The following is a 24,469-nucleotide window of genomic DNA, read 5'->3' on the forward strand; positions in this document are numbered from 1 at the left end:
TATGCACAACCTTTTCTCGGGGCCATGGACTTTCTTGATGGGGGAAAAAAAGCACTTACAATGTTTGGCTAGGAGCTAGTAAAAAGAGCTCGGTACTAGCTTTTCTGTGTGTGGCGACCAAAAAGGAAGAACATGAGGACTCAACTCTTCCATATGCAGACCAAAACCGCCGTCTGTTTCCTACTCTTTCACTCCTACCCTCCATCGTTTCTCTGACCTCTCCAAATTCTCCAGCCCACAATGTGCCTACTCCCTGTATTTAGCCCTTTTACAAAGAGTCAGGCTGTGGCTTTCCCTCCCTCATTTCATCAACTAACATTCTTCTATCTATCTGCATTCTGCTTTCTATGAAATTGTTGAATCTGTCATTCTGTTTATCATTATGGATTTATACTTTCTTTTATTGACATTTTCGTGGGATCATAAGAGAGAAGAAATAAATGAATGTGGTTAATCTGCCATCATTAAAAAGAAGCTTAGGTTCCAGGAAGGTGGCAGAATAAGATTGGTAAGTTCACCCCTACTCCAAAAACAGCTAGAGAAGGGACAGAAAAAAGACCAAGAGAGCGACTCCAGGGTGCAAGTGGCCTGAGGGTCCTCTACATCACACAGGGAGGCCGCGGTTGAAAAGGAAAAGAATTGAGATGCAGAGAACCAGAGACCGGCCAGCTAGTGCAAACAGCCTCATGTGTCCACTTCCAGACGAGGCCCAGACCCGGTCAGGAGACACGGACAGAGAGACGGGGACAAGGAAGTAAGCCAACACTTCTGGGCACTGCCCCCGCCCCATGATCTGCAACTCCCCCAACACCTCACACACCTGAACCCTGTCACCCCCCACCCACTGCGCTCCAAGCACCCACCCCCGACCCCCCTCCCCATGCAACCCCACCCCACACCCCCGCCCATACATGCATGCAATCCTGTCCCAGCCCGACTCACCTCTCCCGGGCAAATGCACAGTCTCATCTCACCCCTCTCCTAACCTGCATACCCGTGATCAATCCCTCAACCTCCACCTCCCCCTTCCTGTCCCCTGCAGGCAGTCACCTGTGCATCAGGGGTGCAGGAGCCCACCCTCATACCTGGGCCACACCTGCACCCAGCCCATACAGCTGCTCAACAACATCTGGCCCCACTCAGAGCTCTACGCACGCCCATAGCAGCATCCAGTCCCCCAGACATGTACACGCACATCCACCCACTCACACCATACCCCCTCAGCTCTGGGCAAAGGCTGACCTGCACATCTGGGCCACACTCACCCCCGGGCCACACCCACCCCCAACCCACACAGGCTTAATTCCACCCCACAGCCCCTGAGCTCTGTGCAAGGGCACACCAGGACCCACCCCCAGACCGTTGCACACCTGTGCCCTGCCCCCAAGAGCCACGTAATGCACATCACATCCTCCCTACTGGGCGTCCACATATCCGTGCACGGACCTCTTGACCCCTGCCCCCCAAACTTCTGCCCTGCACACGTGCACACCCTTGCCCTACCTCAAGGCACTAGTGCCCTCCTCCCACACCTAGAAGGTACTCTCGGGCACATTTGTACCACATAGCCTCTGCCCTGAGTAAGCAGGGACCCCTTCCCCACTCCACCCCTGCACCTGTGGACAAGGCCAGAGCTCCACCCACCTGTCATCACCCACCCCTGACACACATCCCACAGCCTCTGTGACCTGTGTCCCATGCCTACACACTCATGCATCTGCATCCAGCCCCCTTGGACCCTTGCCCTTGTGCAAGGACACACCCATACCCTCTTTCCTGTGTCCTGACCTCTGTGTCCTGCACCCCACACTCTGACACCCACAACCCTCATGCTACATGCTCACTTGCATCCTGCCCACATATCAGCCCCATATTTCTGCTCAGCCCTACATTTGTCTCCTGCTGCACCCTATCACTGTGTCCCCCACACCACACCCTGCTCCTGCACTCCAATGCCTGCCAGAGCTGCACCCCATCCCCATAATTCTGCACCACATGTCCACAACCCCATGCCCTGCACCCCATGCTCACAGGCACCAGCACAGAGTCCCCCACCTGTGCATAAAACTGTAGCACAACTGGTCACTGCACTGTTGTGCCCCACCTCACATCCTGCTCCATACCCATGCAGCAAATACAAAACTTTAGACTGCTGAAGCAAATCAACATCCAAAGTAACCCTATGAAGATATTTACATGCTGCAAAGACAATAGAAGATCACAAACCATATGTAGATGTCAATAGATAAAGTCCAATCAACCAAATTAAAACACCAGAGGAGACAGACTTTGGGACAACTAATCAAAGATGTTCATATAACTTTACTAAATAAAATCAGTGGGATGGTGTTCTAGTTTGCTAGTGCTGGAATGCAACATACCAGGGATGGATTGGCTTTTAATAAAAGGGGATTTATTTAATTAGTTCTTAGAGAAAAGCAGCTAACTTTCAACTGAGGTTCTTTCTTATGCGGGAAGGCACAGGGTAATCTCTGCTGGCCTTCTCTCCAGGCCTCTGGGTTCCAACAACTTTCCCTGGGGTGATTCCTTTCTGCATCTCCAAAGGCCTAGGCTGAGCTGTGAGTGCTGGGATGAGGTATGCTGAGCTGCTTGGGCTGTGCTATGTTGAGCGCTCTCATTTAAGCACCAGCCAATTAAATCAAACATCATTCATTGCAGCAGGCATGCCTCCTACCTGACTGCAGATGTAATCAGCAACAGATGAGGTTCACGTACCATTGGCTCATGTCCACAGCAACAGAACTAAGTACCTTCACCTGGCCAAGTTAACAACTGAATTTAACTACCACATGTCTACCCCTTGTCAACTTGGCAACTGTACACATCACCTTAAACCATACCTAATTTCTAAATAAAAAAACATTAAAACACACATTTTTATCTTCCACCTAGCAATACTCAACTGTCCTGCCTATAACTGGAAGCACGTTAACTCTCTCCAGAACAGGGTGCAAGTCCTTGGGTAATATTCATTCTTAAACTTGATATTTTACAACTTAAATAGCATAACGTGAACAAAACAGCATCACAGTCCTCGTTTCTCCAATTGATCATGTGGTCGTAGTTCATATTTGTCACTACCTTCTTCCACTACCCATTCCATGTTCCCTTTACCCTCAGCCAGCACTTCAGCTGGTCGTGGTTCTTTGCCTGGTGGGGTGACCCAAACCTTCATTCCTGAAGTTTCAGAGTCATTGGTAGCCCTGCCTGGATTGGGCTGTTGCAGTTTTCCATTGATTTTAATCACAGGGCATGGTGGTACTAAAAGACATCCTAGGGGATCTCCTAGATTCCAAGAAAACTCTTCTTTACCTCCATTGTGTTGTTGCAGTCTTATTTCCCCCTGATAGTCAGGGTCAATCACCCCAGACCATAATACAATCCCCTTCCTGGCTTCTTGATCCAGGGGCATGAGTAGCCCAAAGTGACCAGGTGGCAGTGTTAGAGTCCAATTCAATGGAATCATTGTTGTTTCTCCTGGTGGAAGCACTCCCCCTTTCGGAACTAAAACCTGTAGGCCAGCAGAGCTCATCCTGTGCCTTCCCACATAAGAAAGAACCCCAGTTGAAAGTTAGCTGCCTTTCCTCTGAAGAACTAATGAAATAAATCCCCATTTATTAAAAGCCAATCCGTCTCTGGTGTGTTGCATTCCAGCAGCTAGCAAACTAGAACAGATGGCTAATAACATAAAGGAGATCAAGAAGACACTAGGAGAGCGTAAAGAGGAATTTGAAAGAATAAACAGAAAAATAGCAGATATTGCAGAGATTTAAAGATGTTTTAGACCAAATAAAAAATATTCTAGAGACACACAACAGCAGATTCGAAGAGGCAGAAGAAAGAACAAGCAAGCTAGAGGACAGAACAAATTATTTCAAACACATAAAGGAGAAAATGGTAAAAAAAAAAAAAAAATTAGAATGGAATCTCAGGGAAGTGATGGACAAAACAAAGCACACAAATATACAAATCACTGGTGTCCCAGAAGGAGAAGAGAAGAGTTTTAGTTGAGGATATAATGGAGGAAAACTTCCCAACTTTTATAAAAGACATAAATATGTAAATCAAAAAAGCACAATCAAATCCAAATAGAATAAATCCAAATAGGCCTACTCCAAGATACATACCAATCAGCCTGTAAAATGTTGAAGAGAAACAGCAAATCCAGAGAATGGCCAGAGAAAAGCAATCTACTACGCACAAGGGAAACCTCATAAGACTGAGTTCAGGTACTCAACTGGCACTATGGAGGCAAGAAGGCAGTGGTATGATATATTTAAGATCACAAAAAAGAAATACTTCCAGCCAAGAATTCTGTATCCAGTAAAATTATCCTTCAAAACTGAGAGAGAGTTTAAAATTTCCACACACAAAGGCTGAGAGAATATGTCAACAAGACCAGCTCTACAAGAAATACTAAAGGGAGCTCTGCTGGCTAAAAAGAACAAACAAACAAACAAAAAAGCAGGAGAGGAGGGCACAGAATTGAAGAGTACCAGTAAGGGTAACCTAAAGGATGAAAGAGAAAAAGAGGGAAAAGAATATATAGATCTGACAAATAAAATCCAAAGGATGAGATAGTAGATTCAAGAAAACCATTTACAGTAATAATTTTAATGTTAATGGACTAAACCTTCCAATTAAAAGATATAGATTGGCAGAATGGATTAAGAAATATGATCCATCTATATGCTGCTTACAAGACACTCATCTTAGACATAGGGTTACAAATACATTGAAAGTGAAGGATGGAAAAAGATGTTCCACACAAGCTGCAACCAAAAGAAAGTGGGAGTAGCTAAACTAATATCAGACAAATGCACTTTAAATATAAAGGCATCATAAGAGACAAAGAAGGACACTATATATTAAATAAAAGGGACAATTAACCTAGGAGAGATAACAATAATAAATATCTATGCTCCCAATCAAGGAGCTCCAAAGTGCATGAGACAGACATTGGTGAAACTGAAGGGAGTGATAGATGTTCCACAATAATAGAAGGAGACTTCAATACACCACTGTTCTCTACAGATAGACCAGACGGAAGATCAACAAGGAAATAGAGAACTTAAATTAGACCTAACATAAAAGACAAATACTGTATGGTCCCAATGATGTGAACCGACATTCGAGAATCAGCTTGGAATATATCATTGGTAACAGAGACCAGCAGGAGTTAGAAACAGGGTAAGATAATGGGTAATTGGAGCTGAAGGGATACAGACTGTGCAACAGGACTAGATACAAAAACTCAAAAATGGACAGCACAATAATACCTAATTGTAAAGTAATCATGTTAAAACACTGAATGAAGCTGCATCTGAGCTATAGGTTTTTGTTTTGTTTTTTGTTTTTTTTTGTTTTTTTTTTACTATTATTACTTTTATTTTTTTTCTCTGTATTAACATTCTATATCTTTTTCGGTTGTGTTGCTAGTTCTTCTAAACCGATGCAAATGTACTAAGAAACGATGATCATGCATCTATGTGATGATGTTAAGAATTACTGATTGCATATGTAGAATGGCATGATTTCTAAATGTTGGGTTAATTTTTTTTTCTTTTTTCCGTTAATTAATAAAAAAAAAAATTAGACCTAACAGATATATATAGGTCATTACACCCCACAACACCAGGATATACATTCTTCTCTAGCTCTCATGGGACATTCTCCAGGATAGATCATATGCTGGGGCACAGGTCTTTATAAATTTAAAAACATTGAAATTATTCAAAGCACTTTCTATGATCACAGTGGAATGCATTGGACATCAATACCCACCAAAGAATGAGAACATTCACACGTATATGGAGATTAAATAACACACTCTTAAACAACCAGTGGGTTAAAGAAGAAATTGCTAGAGAAATCACTAGCTATCTGGAGATGAAGGAAAACAAGAAAACAACATATGAGAATTTATGGGATGCAGCAAAGGCTGTGCTGAGAGAGAAATTTATTGCCCTACATGCCTAAATCAAAAAAGAAGAATAGAAATTGAGGATTTAACTGCTCACCTGGAAGAATGTGAGAAAGAAAAGCAAACTGACCCCAAAGCAAATAGAAGAAGAGAAATAACAAAGTTTAAAGCAGAGTTAAATGAATGGGAGAACAAAAGGACAATAAAAAGGATCAACAAAGCCAAAAGTTGTTTTTCTTTGAGAAAATCAATAAAATCGATGGGCTACTAGCAAGACTGACAAAGAAAAACAAGAGCGCATGCAAATAAACAAAATCAGAAATGACTTTGATTGTCCATCATTTCCCTGAGACTCAATTCAAATTTTTCCATCTTTTTTTGTCATTTGCTCCTTTATGTGTTGAAAATCATTTGTCTTGTCCTCTAGTTCACTTATTCTTTCTTTTGCCTCTTCAAATCTGCTGCTGTCCTAGTATATTTTTGACTTGGTCTACAGCATCTTTAATCTCTATGATGTCTGATATTTTTCTGTTTATCCTTTCAAATTCCTCTTTACGCTCTCCTAGTGTCTTCTTGATCCCCTTTATGTCATTAGCCATCCCACTGATTTTATTTAGTAGAGTTGTATGAACATCTTTGATTAGTTGTTCCAAAGTCTGTGTCTCCTCTGGTGTTTTAATTGGTTATTAGACGGTCTGTATCTGTCCACATCTACATATGGTTTGTGATCTTCTGCTGTCTTCGCAGCATGTAAATACCTTGATAGGGTTACTTTGGTTGATTTGCTTCGGTAGTCTAAAGCTCTGTATTTGCTGCATAGGTATGGAGCAGGACGCAGGATGTGGGGAGGGGCATGACAGTGCAGTGACCCATTGTACTACAGGCATATGCATGGATCAGGGACTCTCTGCTGGTGCTTGTGAGTGTGGGCGCAGGTCACAGGGTTGTGGAGGAGTGGTGCGGGGGCTGTGGGGGTGAGCTGCTGCTCAGGCAGGCCTTGGCATGCAGGAGCAGTGTGCAGCATGGGGTACTCAGAGGTAGGGCACAGCAGGAGGCAGATGGGGGTGCTGAGCAGCTGGGCTGGGCCTGGTGTGTGGGCAGGATGCAGATGAGTACATGAAGCATGAGGGTCATGGGTGTCAGGGTGTGGGCTGCAGGGCACAGAAGTCGGGACAGAGGGAAGTTGGTGTGTGGGTGTGTCCTTGCACAGGGGGAGGGATCCAGGGGGCCGGGATGCAGATGTATAAGTGTGTAAGGGCAGGGCACAGACCATGGAGGTTGTTGGGCGTGGGTCAGGGATGGGTGATGATGGGTGGGCAGGGCCCTGGTGTGGGTCTGCAAATGCAAGGGTCGGGTAGCATACAGGTGCCCGCTTGGATAAGGCAGAGGCTATGTGACTCAGATGTGCCTGAGAGCACCTGCCAGGTGTAGGAGAAGGGCACTTGTGCCTTGGGGTGGGGCGAGGGTGTGCACTGTGCAGGACGGGGAGTGTGGGATGCAGGGGTCAAGAGGCCTGTTCTAGTTTTCTAGCTGCTGGAATGCAACACACCAGAGATGGGTTGGCTTTTAAGAAAAGGGGATTTATTTAGTTAGTTCTTCAGAAGAAGGCAGCTAACTTTCCACTGAGGTTCTTTCTTACGTGGGAAGGCACAGGGTGATCTCTGCTGGCCTTCTCTCCAAGCCTCTGGGTTCCAACAACTTTCCCCAGGGTGATTTCTTTCTGCACATCCAAAGGCCTGGGTTGAGCTGCGAGTGCTGAGATGAGGTATGCTGAGCTGCTTGGGCTGTGCTATGTTGCGCTCTCTCATTTAAGCACCAGCCAATTAAGTCAAACATCATTCATTGCAGCAGGCACGCCTCCTAGCCGACTGCAGATGTAATCAGGAACAGATGAGGTTCACGTACCATTGGCTCATGTCCACAGCCACAGAACTAGGTGCCTCCACCCGGCCAAGTTGACACCTGACTCTAACTACCACAAGGTCCGTGCACTCGTCATGTTGGTGCTTGGCAGGGAGGATGTGGCTGTGCTGGTGTATGGATCTTGAGCAGGGCCCTGGTGTGTGTGGGTCTGGGGGTCAGGGCCCTGGTGTATAAGGGTCTGGGTTGCGGGGTCCTGGTGTGCGTATGGGCAGATCTCAGATCTCAGGGGCAGCGGGGTGGGATTGTGCCTGTGTGGGCTGGGGATGATGTGACCTGGGTGTGCAGGGCAGTGCCCACTCAGAGCTGAGGGGACTTGGCATGAGTGGGTGTGTGCGCATGCATGCCTCTGGAGGTCCGGATGCTGATGTGCAGGTGCGCAGAGCTCGGGGGGCTGAGCAGGGTTGAACAACCGTAAAGGCTGGATGCAGCTGTGGCCCCCATATGAAGGTGAGTGCTGCAGCCCGGATGCACTGGTGACTGCTTGCAGGAGGCAGGGAGGCAGATTAGGGGTCGAGTGGCTGGTATGCAGGTCTCTAGAGGGGTGCAGTGAGGCTGCGCTTGGGCAGGAGAGGTGGGTTGGGCTGTGACAGGCTGTGCCCATGTGCTGGGTGGGGGCACAAGGGTAGTGACGTGCAGCAAGCAGGATCAGGGTGGGGGCGCTTGGAGCGAGCGCGGGGCCAGGTGACGGGGTTCAGGTGCATGGAAGCTGGGGGGAGTCGTGGGTCACGGGGTGGGGCGGTGCATGTGAGGGTAGTGCCTTCAAGGAATGTGCTACCTGCTTGTCCCCATCCCCCCATTCCTGCACTCGCGAGGACTCCCGGCCTCCATTTGGAAATGGACTCGCTGGGCTGTTGCACTAGCTGGCTGATCTCTGGTTCTCTGTGTCTCAATTCTTTTGTTTTTTCAACCATGTGATGTGGAAGACAGTCCCAAGTCACTTACACCCTGGAATCACTCCCCTGGTCTTTTTTCTGTCCCTTCTCTAGCTGTTCTTTGGAGTAGGGGTGAACTTGACCTATCCTATTCTGCCGTCTTCCTGGAAGTTCTCATCTACTCTTTGAGATCAACGAAGAAAGGTTTATAATGGCCAGAACCTAAATTTTCTGTAACACATAATCTAACTCAACCTGTGTGGATAGATCATTTAAAAATCCAAACACAGGGAGCCCAGAATAAGAATGAGAGCCTTTAATCTTGTATAGTTTAATGTAATGCCTGGATACATCCTAAAGTATAGTAAGCAGATAATCAGAAAGTACTGGCAAAGTTACTGGAAGAATGGGAGAAAAACTATGAAACTATTCCACTTTACCACTGGGGAAACCCTGGATACTGTGCCAAACATTAGGGACACTCAAATCAATAGCCCAAGTCCGTGATCCTGAGGCTTACTCATGTGAAGCTTATGTATGTAGCAGAGAAGCTACATAAGCATGCCTAAGAGTTACTTCTGGAGAACCTTTGTTGTTGCTCAGATGTGGCCTCAGTCTCTCTAAGCCCAACTCTGCAAATGAAATCATTGCCCTAAACCCTACATGGGACATGACATCCTCCTTGGTAGTGTGGGAGATGACTCCCAGGGATGAGTCCAGCTCTGGCATTGTGGGATCAACAATTTCACCCTGACAAAAAGGGGGAAAAGAAGTGTAACTGATAAAGTATCAGTGGCAGAGAGAGCAAATAGAGTCAAGAGGCTACTCTGGAGGTTGCGCTTACACAAGCTTCAGTTAGACATTGCTACCTATCATAACCTGCCAAATCCCAACCAAGACCATTCCAGTCAATCCTAACGAACACCTAGGGGATTATATAAGATTCTACAAAGGCTCCATGCACTAGGGTAACATTCCAGAAACCTACAACTTCCAGATGGGTCCCTGGACCAGATAAGTCTTGAAACCTGGAGGGCCCAACCTCTCCAGAACATCAGATAGTTCCATCTCCCTACCCCATATTATTGACAGCCTCTTCCAACATGAAAAATTTAGAATTGCCATAACCCCTATACCCCTAATGAGTGGAAGAAAGATCAAAGGTGATGGTGGAGTTACACAGAGAAGGTAGGGTTTAACAAATGAGCATGATTGCTGAATCATTATATTGATATTTCTTTTAGTCTCCAATATCTTAGAGAAACTAGAAATAAAAACGTAAAATTGTGGAATTGTAACCCATACCAAAATCTGAAATCTGTTCTACAACTAATTGTCATTCTGTGTTTTGAAATGTATTGCTTTTTTTGTATATATGATATTTTTCACCAAAAGAAAAAAAGTGATGATAAAAAATATGTATTCCTTCTAGCTTCCAATGTTCTCAAGCAGGTAGAAGGAAAAATCTGAGATGATGGTATCGTAGCTCATGACAAACTCTTTGATCTCTCCTGTAACTACTTGTTGACTAGTGCTTTAAAAATTGTTGCTTTTTCCTTTCTTTGCTTTGTATATATGCTTTACTATATAACATTTTAAAAATTACAGAAAGAAAAAGATCACACCCATAATTGGGCATGCTATATCTTTGTGGAGATAATCTAATCAGAACTTTCCAACCTACAGTATTGAATCAGGATTAGAAAAAATGGTTGCTCTCACAAGATTGAATCAGGATTAAAACATGGCTTTTCTGGGGTACACAATACTTTCAAACCAGCACACACCTCCTCCCTCTCATTTGATCATTCTCTCAATAATCAGAGGTATCTGGGCAATGACCATTTTAACTTCTTCATGCTGGAAATATGGTTGACCTTAGAGATAGAAGAAGGAAATGGGCTGATGTTCTTGGAGAGACTGTTATGTCTGGGTTTCATGGCTTATCTGGCATAGGAATAATCTGGAAGTCTTAGGTTTCTGAAAAAATAAACTTACTAAGGAAAACTTTTATTGAGTCATAGATAAAGCCCAGGGTATTCTCAAGAATTTTCAGGAATACTCTTGCTGGGTGCTTGCCATACTGTGGCAATTTGCAATATCTGGCTGAAGCTTGCATAAGAGTAACCTCCAGAATAGCCTCTTGACTCTATTTGAAATCTCTTAGCCACTGAAACCTTACTTTGTTTTATTTCTCTTCCCCCTTAACACTAGAAATATGAGTTAGTTCTTGCAAGAATTACTTCAAAGATATGATTCATGTACAAAGAGTGTTCAAGTCCAGGGTACAGGGGGAAAACTGCTATTGCATGCTATGAGCTATGTTCAAAAGGAAACCATCAGCAGTACCACAGCAAGAGCAGAGGTAAATAATGGGGTGAGGAACAAATGCTAAGAGGAGGTTTAGATTTCTTATTTGGTGAGGGTGTGTTTACTGGTTTTCTTTCTCTTGGGAACAATGAAATTATCTAAAATTGAGAATGTTGATGGACTGTGGACTTTGGACCTTCTACATGATGCCCGATGAATGCAGGTGGCTGAAGGATGCGCTGATGGAGAAGTAGATTGGCAAATGATGGTATATATTGCATAGAGCCTTGGCAGCAGAGGGAGGTAGTGCTTGGGAGGGGTGCAGGAGAGGTGGGTTGGGCTGCACTTGGGGTGGGGGTGTAGGGCAAGTACGTGCACTGGGTTAGGGTTAGGGCTAGGATTAGGGGTTCCTGGAGCGGGGGGCGGGTGGGGTGGGGGCGCCTGGAGCATGGGGGCAGGTGGGGTGGGGGCGCCTGGAGCAGGGGGGCGGGTGGGGTGGGGGCGCCTGGAGCAGGGGGGCGGGTGGGGCGGGGGCGCCTGGAGCACGGGGGATAGGAGCAGGTGACAGGGTTTCAGGTGCGTGGGGTGTGGAGTGAGTTGCCAGTCACAGGACTACATTGGTGAGAGTAGCACACCCAAGGAACATGACCTGGCTGACTTCCTAGCCCCATGTTCCCATCTGTGCACTCCCATAGGCTCTGCAGCTCCACACCAGGCTCCAGTTTTCTGCTTCTCAGTTCCTCGGCCTCTGCAACCAGGGCTGTCACTTGTGGTGCAGAAGCTCTCACTCCCGAGCTGCCCCCTCCATAGCCTTCCCACCCCTTCTATAACTTTTCCTTGAAGCAGGGCTAATCTCAAATTCATCTTCCTGGAAGATTCCCAGAGGTCTTTATTTCTGTATGCCACTTTGATCCACTGCCTAGTGCCCTTTCCTTTTGGTGTAGGGGACTCCTTTTAATAATGATCATAGGGCAGGTCTAGTGATGATGAACTCTGCCAGCTTTTCTTTATTTGGGAGTGTCTTAATCTCTCCATCCTTTTGAAAAGACAGTCTTGCTGGATATAAACTTCCCAGCTTGCAATTGTTTTCTTTCAACACTCTAAAAATTTTGTCCCATTGCCTTCTTCCCTCCATGGTTTCTGATGAGAAATTAGCACTTAATCTTATTGGGACTCCTTTCTACATAATAAGCCACTTTTTTCTAGCATCTTCCGGAACTCTTTTTTATCGTTGGGATGCAATAGTTTGACTACAACTTGCCTGGGTGTGATTTTCTTCCAATTTAACCTGTTTGGATTTGTTGGGATTCTTATTTTTCATAAAATTTGGGATGTTTTCTGCTCTTAGTTCTTTGAATATTCCTTTGCTCCTTTTCCTCTTTCTTCTCCTTCTCAGACTCCCGCATTTGCACGTTTGATGGCGCCCCACAATCTATTGACTTTCTTCTCTTTTTAAATTCTTTTTTCATTCTACTGCTCAGCCTGAATCATTCCCTTGTCTTGTCTTCAGGTTCATTGATTCTTTATTCTGCCATTTTCAATTTACTATCAAAATTCTCTCATAAATTTTTCATTTCAGTTTTTGTGGTCTTCAACTCCAGTATTTCTGATTGGTTCCTTTTAAATTTTCTATTACTTTATTGAGATTCTCAAATTGTTCATTGTTTTTCTGATAACTTTTAGTTCCTCCTTTGTGTTTTTCTTTAGCTTCTTGAGCATATTAGGGATGATTTTTACAATATGTTTGCCCAGTATGTCTGAAATCTGATTTTCTTTATTGATGGTTTCTGAGTTGTTACCTAGTCCCTTTGCATGGACCCTCTTTCCTGTGTCTTTGTCCTGTAATCTTTTGTTGCATACTGTACACATTAACATTTTAAAATTAACTCTGGGATTTAATCCCTGAACTGTCTGTTCCTTTAGTTTGTATCCAGCTAGTGATATGACAGAGATTTCTTTGAACACCAGGAGCTAAAAAAAACAACCCAGCCAAGCAAAAACCTCCTTTCAAAGATTTTGCAAATTGGCTCTGTGTTGGCTGCTGCTCTCCTTCAGAGTTCAATCTTCCTATTGAGAAGATCAGTCTGAGTGCCTCATCCTGGGCTGCTTGCTTAGGAATTTCCCCATTTCCAGGAATTTGAATGATCCCTATAATCCCGATAAAATAGACTTTCTCCGCTTCTGGGTTGAGAAGGACTTAAAGCAGATAATCCTTTGCCACAGGCCACTTTAACTTAACTGTTTCTTAAAGTGCTTTAGCTATTCACAAGTTGCTTTTGCCTACAGAGCAAGTTCTGGGTAGGTAAGGCAGAGACCGATGTCCTAGTTCAGTCTTCCATGCTACTACCCCACTAAGTGCTTGGGGTTACTCTGCTCTCCCAGAAGCAGGGCCTCAGACCCACAATGGGGACACAGGCTGGCTCCACACTGCACCAGGGAGGATGTGGGAGATAGGCCAGCAAGGGCACCATAAGCTTCTCCTACCATTTTTTTCTTTTTCTTATTAATTTTTAAATTTTTAAAAAATATATAACAACAAGCACAAACATTCTTAATGTATGATCATTCCGTTCTACATATATAATTAATAATTCACAATATCATCACATAGTTACATATTCATCATGATTATCTCATAGAACATTTGCATCGATTCAGAAAAAGAAATAAAAGGACAACAGAAAAAATTCATACATATCATACCCCTTACCCCTCCCTTTCATTGATCACTAGCATTTCAATCTAAATTTATTTTAACATTTGTTCCCCCTATTATTTACTTTTATTCCATATGTTCTACTCATCTGTTGACAAGGTAGATTAAAGGAGCATCAGGCACAAGGTTTTCACAATCACACAGTCACATTGAGAAAGCTATATCATGATACAATCATCTTCAAGAAACATGGCTGCTGGAACACAGCTCTGCATTTTCAGGCAGTTCCCTCCAACTTCTCCCTTGCATCTTGACTAACAAGGTGATATCTACTTAATGTGTAAGAATAACCTCCAGGATAACCTCTCAACCTTGTTTGGAATATCTCAGCCACTGACACTTTATTTTGTCTCATTTCAGTCTTCCCCCTTTTGGTTGAGGAGGTTTTCTCAATCCCTTGATGCAGAGTCCCAGCTCATTCTAGGATTTCTGTCCCACATTGCCAGGAAGGTCCACACCCCTGGGAGTCATGTCCCACGTAGACAGGGGGGAAGGTGGTGAGATTGCTTGTTGTGTTGGCTGGAGAGAGAGGCCACATCTGAGCAACAAAAGAGGTTCTCTTGGGGATGACACTTAGGCTTAATTTTAATTAGGCTTGACCTATCCTTTGTGGGGTTAAGTTTCATATGAACAAACCCCAAGACTGCGGGCTCAAGCTATTGCTTTGGTTGTCCCCACTGCTTATGAGAATATCAAGAATTCAACTTAGGGAAGTTGAATGTTCCCCCTTTCTCACCATTCCCCAAAGGAGACTGTTCTAGTTTGCTAGCTGCCAGAATGCATCACACCAGAAATGGATTGGCTTTTAATAAAAGGGGATTTATTTTGTTAGTTCTTCAGAGGAAAGGCAGCTAACTTTCCACTGAGGTTCTTTCTTACGTGGGAAGGCACAGGATGGTCTCTGCTGGCCTTCTCTCCAGGCCCCTGGGTTCCAACAACTTTCCCCAGGGTTACTTCTTTCTGCATCTCCAAAGGCCTGGGCTGAGCTGCGAGTGCTGAGATGAGGAATGCTGAGCTCCTTGGCTGTGCTACATTGTGCTCTCTCATTTAAGCACCAGCCAATTAAGTCAAACGTCATTCATCACAGCAGACACGCCTCCTAGCCGACTGCAGATGTAAATCAGCAACAGATGAGGTTCACATACCATTGGCTCATGTCCACAGCAACAGAACTAGGTACCTTCACCTGGCCAAGTTGACAACTGAATCTAACCACCACAGGGACTTTGAAAATACTTTTTTATTCACTGTTCAAACACTCTGGGATTTATGGGGGCATCACTCTGGACAAACCTACAAAATCTCATGCCCTACTCAAAGTTCCATGTATTTATGGTGTTCAATTAAGCTGTTTACCTAAGTTATATTAGGAAATGCACTAGTCAAAATATAAATTTTGTACCAAATAAACATTTTTTTGCTTTAGTTTCACACATAAGTTAAAATTTTAAAATATCAATTACCATCTATTTTCAACACCCTACAGTAATGACATCCCTTTGTTCTTCCTCATCCAAAAACATTTTTAAAATTTGTACATTTAGTCACTATCATTATACACTCTAGGCATTCCTAGATTATACCATCTCAGTCTTTTTTGTCTATCTTTCTGATATCATTTGTGTCCCCAGCCCTCCTTCCTCTATCATTCTCATATTCAGCTCCATTCAGTGTTTTAACATAATTGTATTACAGTTAGGTAGTATTGTGCTATCCATTTCTGAGTTTTTACAATCACCCCTGTTGCACAGTCTGTATCACTTCAGCTCCAATCACCCAATATCTTACCCTATATCTCTCTCCTGATGGTCTCTGTTACCAGTGAAATTCTCCAAGTTCATTCACTAATGTCAGTTCATATTGACATATGTGAGACCAAACACTATTTGTCCTTTTGTTTCTGGCTAATCTCACTCAGCATAATGTCGTTAAGGTTCATCCATGTTGCTACATGCTTCATGACTTTATTCTGTCTTACAGCTGCATAATATTCCATCATATGTATATACCACAGCTTGCTTAGCCACTCGTCTGTTGATGGACATTTGGGCTGTTTCCATCTCTTGGCAATTGTAAATAATGCTGCTATAAACATTGGTGTGCAAATGTCCGTTTGTGTTCTTACCCTCATGTCCTCTGAGTAGATACCTAATAACGGTATTGCTGGATCATATGGCAATTCTATACTTAGCTTCCTAAGGAACTGCCACACTGTCTTCCACAGTGGTTGCGCATTTAACATTCCCACCAATAGTGGATAAGTGTGCCTCTTTCTCCACATTCTCTCTAGCACTTACCATTTTCTGTTTTATTGATAATGACCATTCTGGTGGGTGTGAGATGATATCTCATTGTGGTTTTGATTTGCATTTCCCTAATAGCCAGGGAAGTTGAGCATCTTTTCATGTGCCTTTTGGCCAGTTGTATTTTCTCTTCTGAGAAGTGTCTGTTCATGTCTTTTGCCCCTTTTGTAATTAGGTTGTCTGTGTTTTTGTTGTTGAGTTGAACAATCTCTTTATGTATTCTGGATACTAGACCTTTATCTGACATTTCATTTCCAAATATTGTCTCCCATTGTGTAGGCTGTCTTCTTACTTTCTTGACAAAGATCTTTGATGCACAAAAGTGTTTAATTTTGAGGAGTTCCCATTTCTTTCTTTCTTTCTTCAATGTTCTTGCTTTGGGTGTAAAGTCTAGGAAACTGCCTCCTATTATAAGATTGATGAGATATTTCCCTGCATTTTCGTCTAACAGTTTTATTGTCTTAGATCCAATGTTTGGATCTTTGACCCATTTTGAGTTAATCTTTGTATAGGGTGTGAGATATGGATCCTCTTTCATTCTTTTGCATGTGGATATCCAGTTCTCTAGGCACCATTTATTGAACAGACTGTTCTGTCCCAGGAGAGTTGGCTTGACTGCCTTATCAAAGATCAATTGTCCATAGATAAGAGGGTCTATATTTGAACACTCTATTCGATTCCGTTGGTCAGTATATCTGTCTTTATGCCAGTACCATGCTGTTTTAACCACTGTAGTTTCATAATACATCTTAAAGTCAGGCAGTGTGTGGCCTCCAACTTCATTTTTCTTTCTCAGGATACTTTTAGCTATTTGAGCCACCCTACCCCTCCAGATAAATTTGGTTATTGGTTTTTCTATTTCTGAAAAGTAAGTTTTTGGGATTTTAATTGGTATTGCATTGAATCTGTAAATCAATTTAGGTAGAATTCACATCTTAACTACATTTAGTCTTCCACTCCATGAACACAGTATGCCCTTCCATTTATTTAGGTCTTCTGTGATTTCTTTTGACAATTTCTTGTAGTTTTCTTTGTATAGGCCTTTTGTATCTTTAGTTAAATTTATTCCTAAGTATTTTATTCTTTTGGTTGCAATTGTAAATGGAATTCCTTTCTTGATTTCCCCCTCAAATTGTTTATTTACTAGTGTATAGAAACACTACAGATTTTTGAGTGTTGATTCTGTAACCTGCCTCTTTGCTGTACTCATTTATTAGCTCTAGCAGTTTTGCTGTGGATTTTTCAGGGTTTTTGACATATAGTATCATATCATCTGCAAGCAGTGAGAGTTTTACTTCGTTTTTTCCAATTTTGATGCCTTGTATTTCTTTTCCTTGTCTAATTGCTCTGGCTAGAACCTCCAACACAATGTTGAGTAACAGTGGTGATAGTGGACATCCTTGTCTTATTCCTGATCTAAGGGGGAAGCTCTCAGTTTTTGCCTGTGGAAGATGATGTTAGTTGTTCATTTTTCATATATTCTCTTTATTATGTTGAGGACGTTCCCTTCTATTCCTATCCTTTGAAGTGTTTTCAATAGGAAAGGATGTTGAATTTTTCCAAATGCCTTTTCTGCATCAATTGAGATGATCATGTGGTTTTTCTGCTTTGATTTGTTGATATGGTGTATTACATTAACTGGTTTTCTTATGTTGAACCATCCTTGCATAACTGGGATGAATCCTACTTGGTCATGGTGTATAATTTTTTTAATGTGCTGTTGGATTTGATTTGCAAGAATTTTATTGAGGATTTTTGCATCTATATTCATTAGAGAGATTGGTCTGTAGGTTTCTTTTTTGTAATATCTTTGTATGGCTTTGGTATGAAGGTAATGTTGGCTTTGTAGAATGAGTTAGGTAGCATTCCCTCCTCTTCAATTTTTTGAAGAGTTTGAGCAGGATTGGTACTAATTCTTTCTGTAATGTTTGGTAGAATTCATATGTGAAGTCATCTGGTTCTGTACTTTTCTTTTTGGGGAGCTTCTTAATGACTGATTCAGCTACTTTACTTGTGATTGGTTTGTTGAGGTCATCTATTTCTTCTTGAGTCAGTGTTGGTTGTTCATGCCTTTCTAGAAAGTTGTCCATTTCATCTACATTGTTGGGTTTATTAGCATAAAGTTGTTCATAGTATCCTCTCATTACTTCTTTTATTTCTGTGTGGTCAGTGGTTATGTCTCCTCTTCCATTTCTGATTTTGTTTATTTCCATCCTCTCTCTTCTTCTTTTTGTCAACCTCACTAAGGGTCCATCAATCTTATTATTTTCTCAAAGAACCAACTTCTGGTTTTGTTGATCTTTTAAATTGTTTTCATGTTCTCAATTTCATTTATTTCTGCTCTAATCTTTATTATTTCTTTCCTTTTGCTTGCTTTGGGGTTAATTTGCTGTTCTTTCTCTAGTTCTTCCAAGTGGAAAGTTAATTCCTCAATTTTTGTTCCTTCTTCTTTTTTGATAAAGGCATTTAGGGCAATAAATTTCCCTCTTAGCACTGCCTTTGCTGCATCCCATAAATTTTGATATGGTGTGGTTTCATTTTCATTTGCCTTGAGATATTTACTGATTTCTCTTGTAATTTCTTTGTTGACCCACTGGTTGTTTAAGAATGTGTTGTTGAGCCTCCATATATTTGTGACTTTTCTGGCACTCTGCCTATTATTGATTTCCAGCTTCATTCCTTTATGATCTGAGAAAGTGTTTTGTATGATTTCAATCTTTTTAAGTTTATTGAGACTTGCTTTGTGACACAGGATATGATCTACCCTTGAAAATGATCCATGAGCACTTGAGAAAAAGGTGTATCCTGCTGTTGTGCGGTGTAATGTCTATATATATTTGTTAAGTCTAGCTCATTTATTATATTATTCAAATTCTCTGTTTCTTTATTGATTGTGGTAGTTAGATTCAGTTGTCAACTTGGCCAGGTGAAGGCATCCAGTTCTGTTGCTGTGGACATGACCCAATGGCATGTGAACTTCATTTGTTGCTGATTGCATCTGCATTCGGCTAGGAGGCATGCCTGCTGCAATGAATGATGTTTGAGCTAATTGGCTGATGCTTAAATTAGAGAGCTCAATGTAGCACAGCCCAAGCAGCTCAGCATACCTCATCACAGCACTCACAGCTCAGTGCAGGTCTTTGGAGATGCAGAAAGGAATCCCCCTGGGAAAAGTTGTTGGAACCCAGAGGCCTGGAGAGAAGGCCAGCAGAAATCTTCCTGTGCCTTCCCATGTAAGAAAGAACCTCAGTTGAAAGTTAGCTGCCTTTCCTCTGAAGGAAATAATAAATAAATCCCCTCTTATTAAAAGCCAATCTATCTCTGGTGTGTTGCTTTCCGGGAGTCAGCAAACTAGAACAGATTTGGTACCAGAGAAGTAGGGTGCTGCTGCAGTTTGCAAATATCAGTCATGTTGGACCAGTTTTTTTGATGGATAAGGGGAAGATTTTGGAGGAACTGTGAAGAGAATGATGGAGAAGTCCTGGAGTGCTTGAAGAGACTGTTGGTGTAAATGGAACCACTGCCAATCTGGACAAAAGGGGACACAAAGGGACAAATTGGAGTTTGCAGAGTGAGAACCATGGAAGCTTGGGTGTGAAGCCAAGAAACCTCAGCCAGGAGAGTGGACTCACCCACATACCTGGAGAGGGTGAGTTTGCCCTGAGGGCAGAGGATGAGTCTCCCATCCTTCTTGCAGTGGAAGGGTTGTGCAGCCTCAGATCTTGGAAAAGGTATAGTACACTTCTTGGGGACTGGGGAGACCCTGGCTGCCACCACATGGAGGGATTGAATGTGTGCCCCAGAAATGGCAGAGAACCCAGGGGTGGCCCCAGTGCCTGGAGAGAGTGGAGGTGAGAAAAAGGTGGTCTCCTCAATGTTTCCCAAGCTTGATTTGGAAAGAGGTGGGCCACTACATTGGTCCTTGGAAAGGGTGGGATTGCCACTTTCTAAAGCTGAAGAACAAATGACTTTCAGACTTTGAAATCCAATGGTGTTTGCCTTACAGGTTTTCCTTCCAGTTTCTCCCTATGGATCCTCTGACTGCCTTCCTTTGCATATTGGCACCAGACAACTTGTTTTGAGATTCACAGGCCCACAGACAGAAGAGAATTTTTTTGCACCTTGACATTGTTTAAGGTGATGCCTGTAATTGCCAAGGTGACAAGGGGTGGACATGTGGTAGTTAGATTCAGTTGTCAACTCGGCCAGGTGAAGGCACCTAGTTATGTGTCTGTGGACATAAGCCAATGGCATGTGAACCTCATCTGTTGCTGATTACACCTGCAGTCACCTAGGAGGCATGCCTGCTGCAATGAATGATGCTCGATTTAATTGGCTGGTGTTTAAATGAGAGAGCACAACATAGCACAGCCCAAGCAGCTCAGCATACCTCATCTCAGCACTCACAGCTCAGTCCAGGTCTTTGGAGATGCAGAAAGGAATCACCCCAGGGAAAGTTGTCAGAACCCAGAGGCCTGGAGAGAAGGCCAGCAGGGATCATCCTGTGACTTCCCATGTAAGAAAGAACCTCAGTTGAAAGTTAGCTGCCTTTCCTCTGAAGAATCAATTAAATAAATCTGCTTTTATTAAAAGCCAACCCGTATCTGGTGTGTTGCATTCTGGCAGCCAGCAAACTAGAACAGTGATCCTCTGTCTAGATGTTCTGTCCATTGAGGAGAGTGGGGAATTGAAGTTTCCAACTATTATGGTAGATGTGTCTATTTCTCTTTTCAGTGTTTTCAGTGTTTACCTCATGTATTTTTGAGCATTCTGGCACAATGCATAAATACTTGTGATTGTTGTGTCTTCTTGTTGAATTGTTCCCTTTATTAATACATAGTGTACTTCTTTGTCTCTTTTAAGTGTTTTACATTTGAAATCTAATTTGTTAGATATTAGTATAGCTATTCCTGCTCTTTTCTGATTGTTATTTACATGGAATACCTTTTCCCAAACTTTCACTTTCAACCTATGTTTATCCTTGGGTCTAAGATGTGTTTCCTGTAGACAGCATAGAGATGGGTCCTGTTTTTTTTTATTAATTAAAAAAAATTAACTAACACAACATTTAGAAATCATTCCATTCTACATATGCAATCAGTAATTCTTAATATCATCACATAGATGTATGATCATCATTTCTTAGTACATTTGCATCGATTTAGAAAAAGAAATAGCAAGACAACAGAAAAAGAAATAAAATGATAATATAGAGAAAAAATAAAAATACAAAATACAAAATATATATATAAAAAAACTATAGCTCAGATGCAGCTTCATTCAGTGTTTTAACATAATTACATTACAATTAGGAAGTATTGTGCTGTCCATTTTTGAGTTTTTGTATCCAGTCCTGTTGCACAGTCTGTATCCCTTCAGCTCCAATTACATATTATCTTACCCTATTTCTAATTCCTGATGGTCTCTGTTACCAATGACATATTCCAAGTTTATTCTCGAATGTCGGTTCACATCAGTGGGACCATACAGTATTTGTCCTTTAGTTTTTGGCTATCTCACTCAGCATAATGTTCTCTAGGTCCATCCATGTTATTAAATGCTTCATAAGTTTACTCTGTCTTAAAGCTGCATAATATTCCATCGTATGTATATACCACAGTTTGTTTAGCCACTCGTCTGTTGATGGACATTTTGGCTGTTTCCATCTCTTTGCAATTGTAAATAATGCTGCTATAAACACTGGTGTGCAAATGTCCGTTTGTGTCTTTGCCCTTAAGTCCTCTGAGTAGATACCTAGCAATGGTATTGCTGGGTCGTATGGCAATTCTATATTCAGCTTTTTGAGGAACCGCCAAACTGCCTTCCACAGTAGTTGCACCATTTGACATTCCCACCAACAGTGGATAAATGTGCCTCTTTCTCCACATCCTCTCCAGCACTTGTCATTTTTTGTTTTGTTGATAATGGCCATTCTGGTGGGTGTGAAATGATATCTCATTGTGGTTTTGATTTGCATTTCTCTAATGGCCAGGGACATTGAGCATCTCTTCATGTGCCTTTTGGCCATTTGTATTTCCTCTTCTGAGAGGTGTCCATTCAAATCTTTTTCCCATTTTGTAATTGGGTTGGCTGTCTTTTTGTTGTTGAGTTGAACAATCTCTTTATAAATTCTGGATACTAGACCTTTATCTGATATGTCGTTTCCAAATATTGTCTCCCATTGTGTAGGCTGTCTTTCTACTTTCTTGATGAAGTTCTTTGATGCACTAAAGTGTTTAATTTTGAGGAGCTCCCATTTATTTATTTCTTTCTTCAGTGCTCTTGCTTTAGGTGTAAGGTCCATAAAACCGCTTCCAACTGTAAGATTCATAAGATATCTCCCTACATTTTCCTCTACCTGTTTTATGGTCTTAGAGCTAATGTTTAGATCTTTGATCCATTTTGAGTTAACTTTTGTATAGGGTGTGAGATACGGGTCCTCTTTCATTCTTTTGCATATGGATGTCCAGTTCTTTAGGCACCATTTATTGAAGAGACTGTTCTGTCCCAGGTGAGTTGGCTTGACTGCCTTATCAAAGATCAAATGTCCATAGATGAGAGGGTCTATATCTGAGCACTCTATTTGATTCCATTGGTTGATATATCTATCTCTATGCCAATACCATGCTGTTTTGACCACTGTGGCTTCATAATATGCCTTAAAGTCCGGCAGTGTGAGACCTCCAGCTTCGTTTTTTTTCCTCAAGATACTTTTAGCAATTCAGGGCACCCTGCCCTTCCAGATAAATTCGCTTATTGGTTTTTCTATTTCCGAAAAATAAGTTGTTGGGATTTTGATTGGTATTGCATTGAATCTGTAAGTCAATTTAGGTAGAATTGACATCTTAACTATATTTAGTCTTCCAATCCATGAACATGGTATGCCCTTCCATCTATTTAGGTCTTCTGTGATTTCTTTTAGCAGTGTTTTGTAGTTTTCTTTGTATAAGTCTTTTGTCTCTTCAGTTAAATTTATTCCTAAGTATTTTATTCTTTTAGTTGCAATTGTAAATGGAATTCATTTCTTGATTTCCCCCTCAGCTTGTTCATTGCTAGTGTATAGAAACACTACAGATTTTTGAATGTTGATCTTGTAACCTGCTACTTTGCTGTACTCGTTTATTAGCTCTAGTAGTTTTGCTGTGGATTTTTCCGGGTTTTTGACATATAGTATCATATCATCTGCAAACAGTGATAGTTTTACTTCTTCCTTTCCAATTTTGATGCCTTGTATTTCTTTTTCTTGTCTAATTGCTCTGGCTAGAACCTCCAACACGATGTTGAATAATAGTGGTGATAATGGACATCCTTGTCTTGTTCCTGATCTTAGGGGGAAAGTTTTCAATTTTTCCCCATTGAGGATGATATTAGCTGTGGGTTTTTCATATATTCCCTGTATCATTTTAAGGAGGTTCCCTTGTATTCCTATCCTTTGAAGTGTTTTCACCAGGAAAGGATGTTGAATCTTGTCAAATGCCTTCTCTGCATCAATTGAGATGATCATGTGATTTTTCTGCTTTGATTTGTTGATATGGTGTATTACATTAATTGATTTTCTTATGTTGAACCATCATTGTATACCTGGGATGAATCCTACTTGGTCATGATGTATAATTCTTTTAATGTGTTGCTGGATTTGATTTGCTAGAATTTTGTTGAGGATTTTTGCATCTATATTCATTAGAGAGATTGGTCTGTAGTTTTCTTTTTTTGTAATATCTTTGCCTGGTTTTTTTCATATGAGGGTGATGTTGGCTTCATAGAATGAATTAGGTAGCTTTCCCTCCACTTCGATTTTTTTGAAGAGTTTGAGCAGAGTTGGTACTAATTCTTTCTGGAATGTTTGGTAGAATTCAGATGTGAAGCCATCTGGTCCTGGACTTTTCTTTTTGGGAAGCTTTTGAATGACTGATTCAATTTCTTTACTTGTGATTGGTTTGTTGAGGTCATCTATTTCTTGAGTCAAGGTTGGTTGTTCATGCCTTTCTAGGAACTTGTCCATTTCATCTACATTGTTGTATTTATTAGCGTAAAGTCGTTCATAGTATCCTGTTATTACCTCCTTTATTTCTGTGGGGTCAGTGGTTACGTTTCCTCTTCCATTTATTTATTTGTGTCCTCTCTCTTCTTCTTTTTGTCAATCTTGCTAAGGGCCCATGAATCTTGTTGATTTTCTCATGGAACCAACTTCTGGTCTTATTGATTTTCTCTATTATTTTCATGTTCTCAATTTCATTTATTTCTGCTTTAATCTATGATATTTCTTTCCTTTTGCTTGCTTTGGGATTAGTTTGCTGTTCTTTCTCCAGTTCTTCCAAGTGGACAGTTAATTCCTGAGTTTTTGCCCTTTCTTCTTTTCTGATATAGGCATTTAGGGCAATAAATTTCCCTCTTAGCACTG

The sequence above is a fragment of the Tamandua tetradactyla genome, chromosome 11, assembly GCF_023851605.1.
Source record: "Tamandua tetradactyla isolate mTamTet1 chromosome 11, mTamTet1.pri, whole genome shotgun sequence".
NCBI lineage: Eukaryota > Metazoa > Chordata > Mammalia > Pilosa > Myrmecophagidae > Tamandua > Tamandua tetradactyla.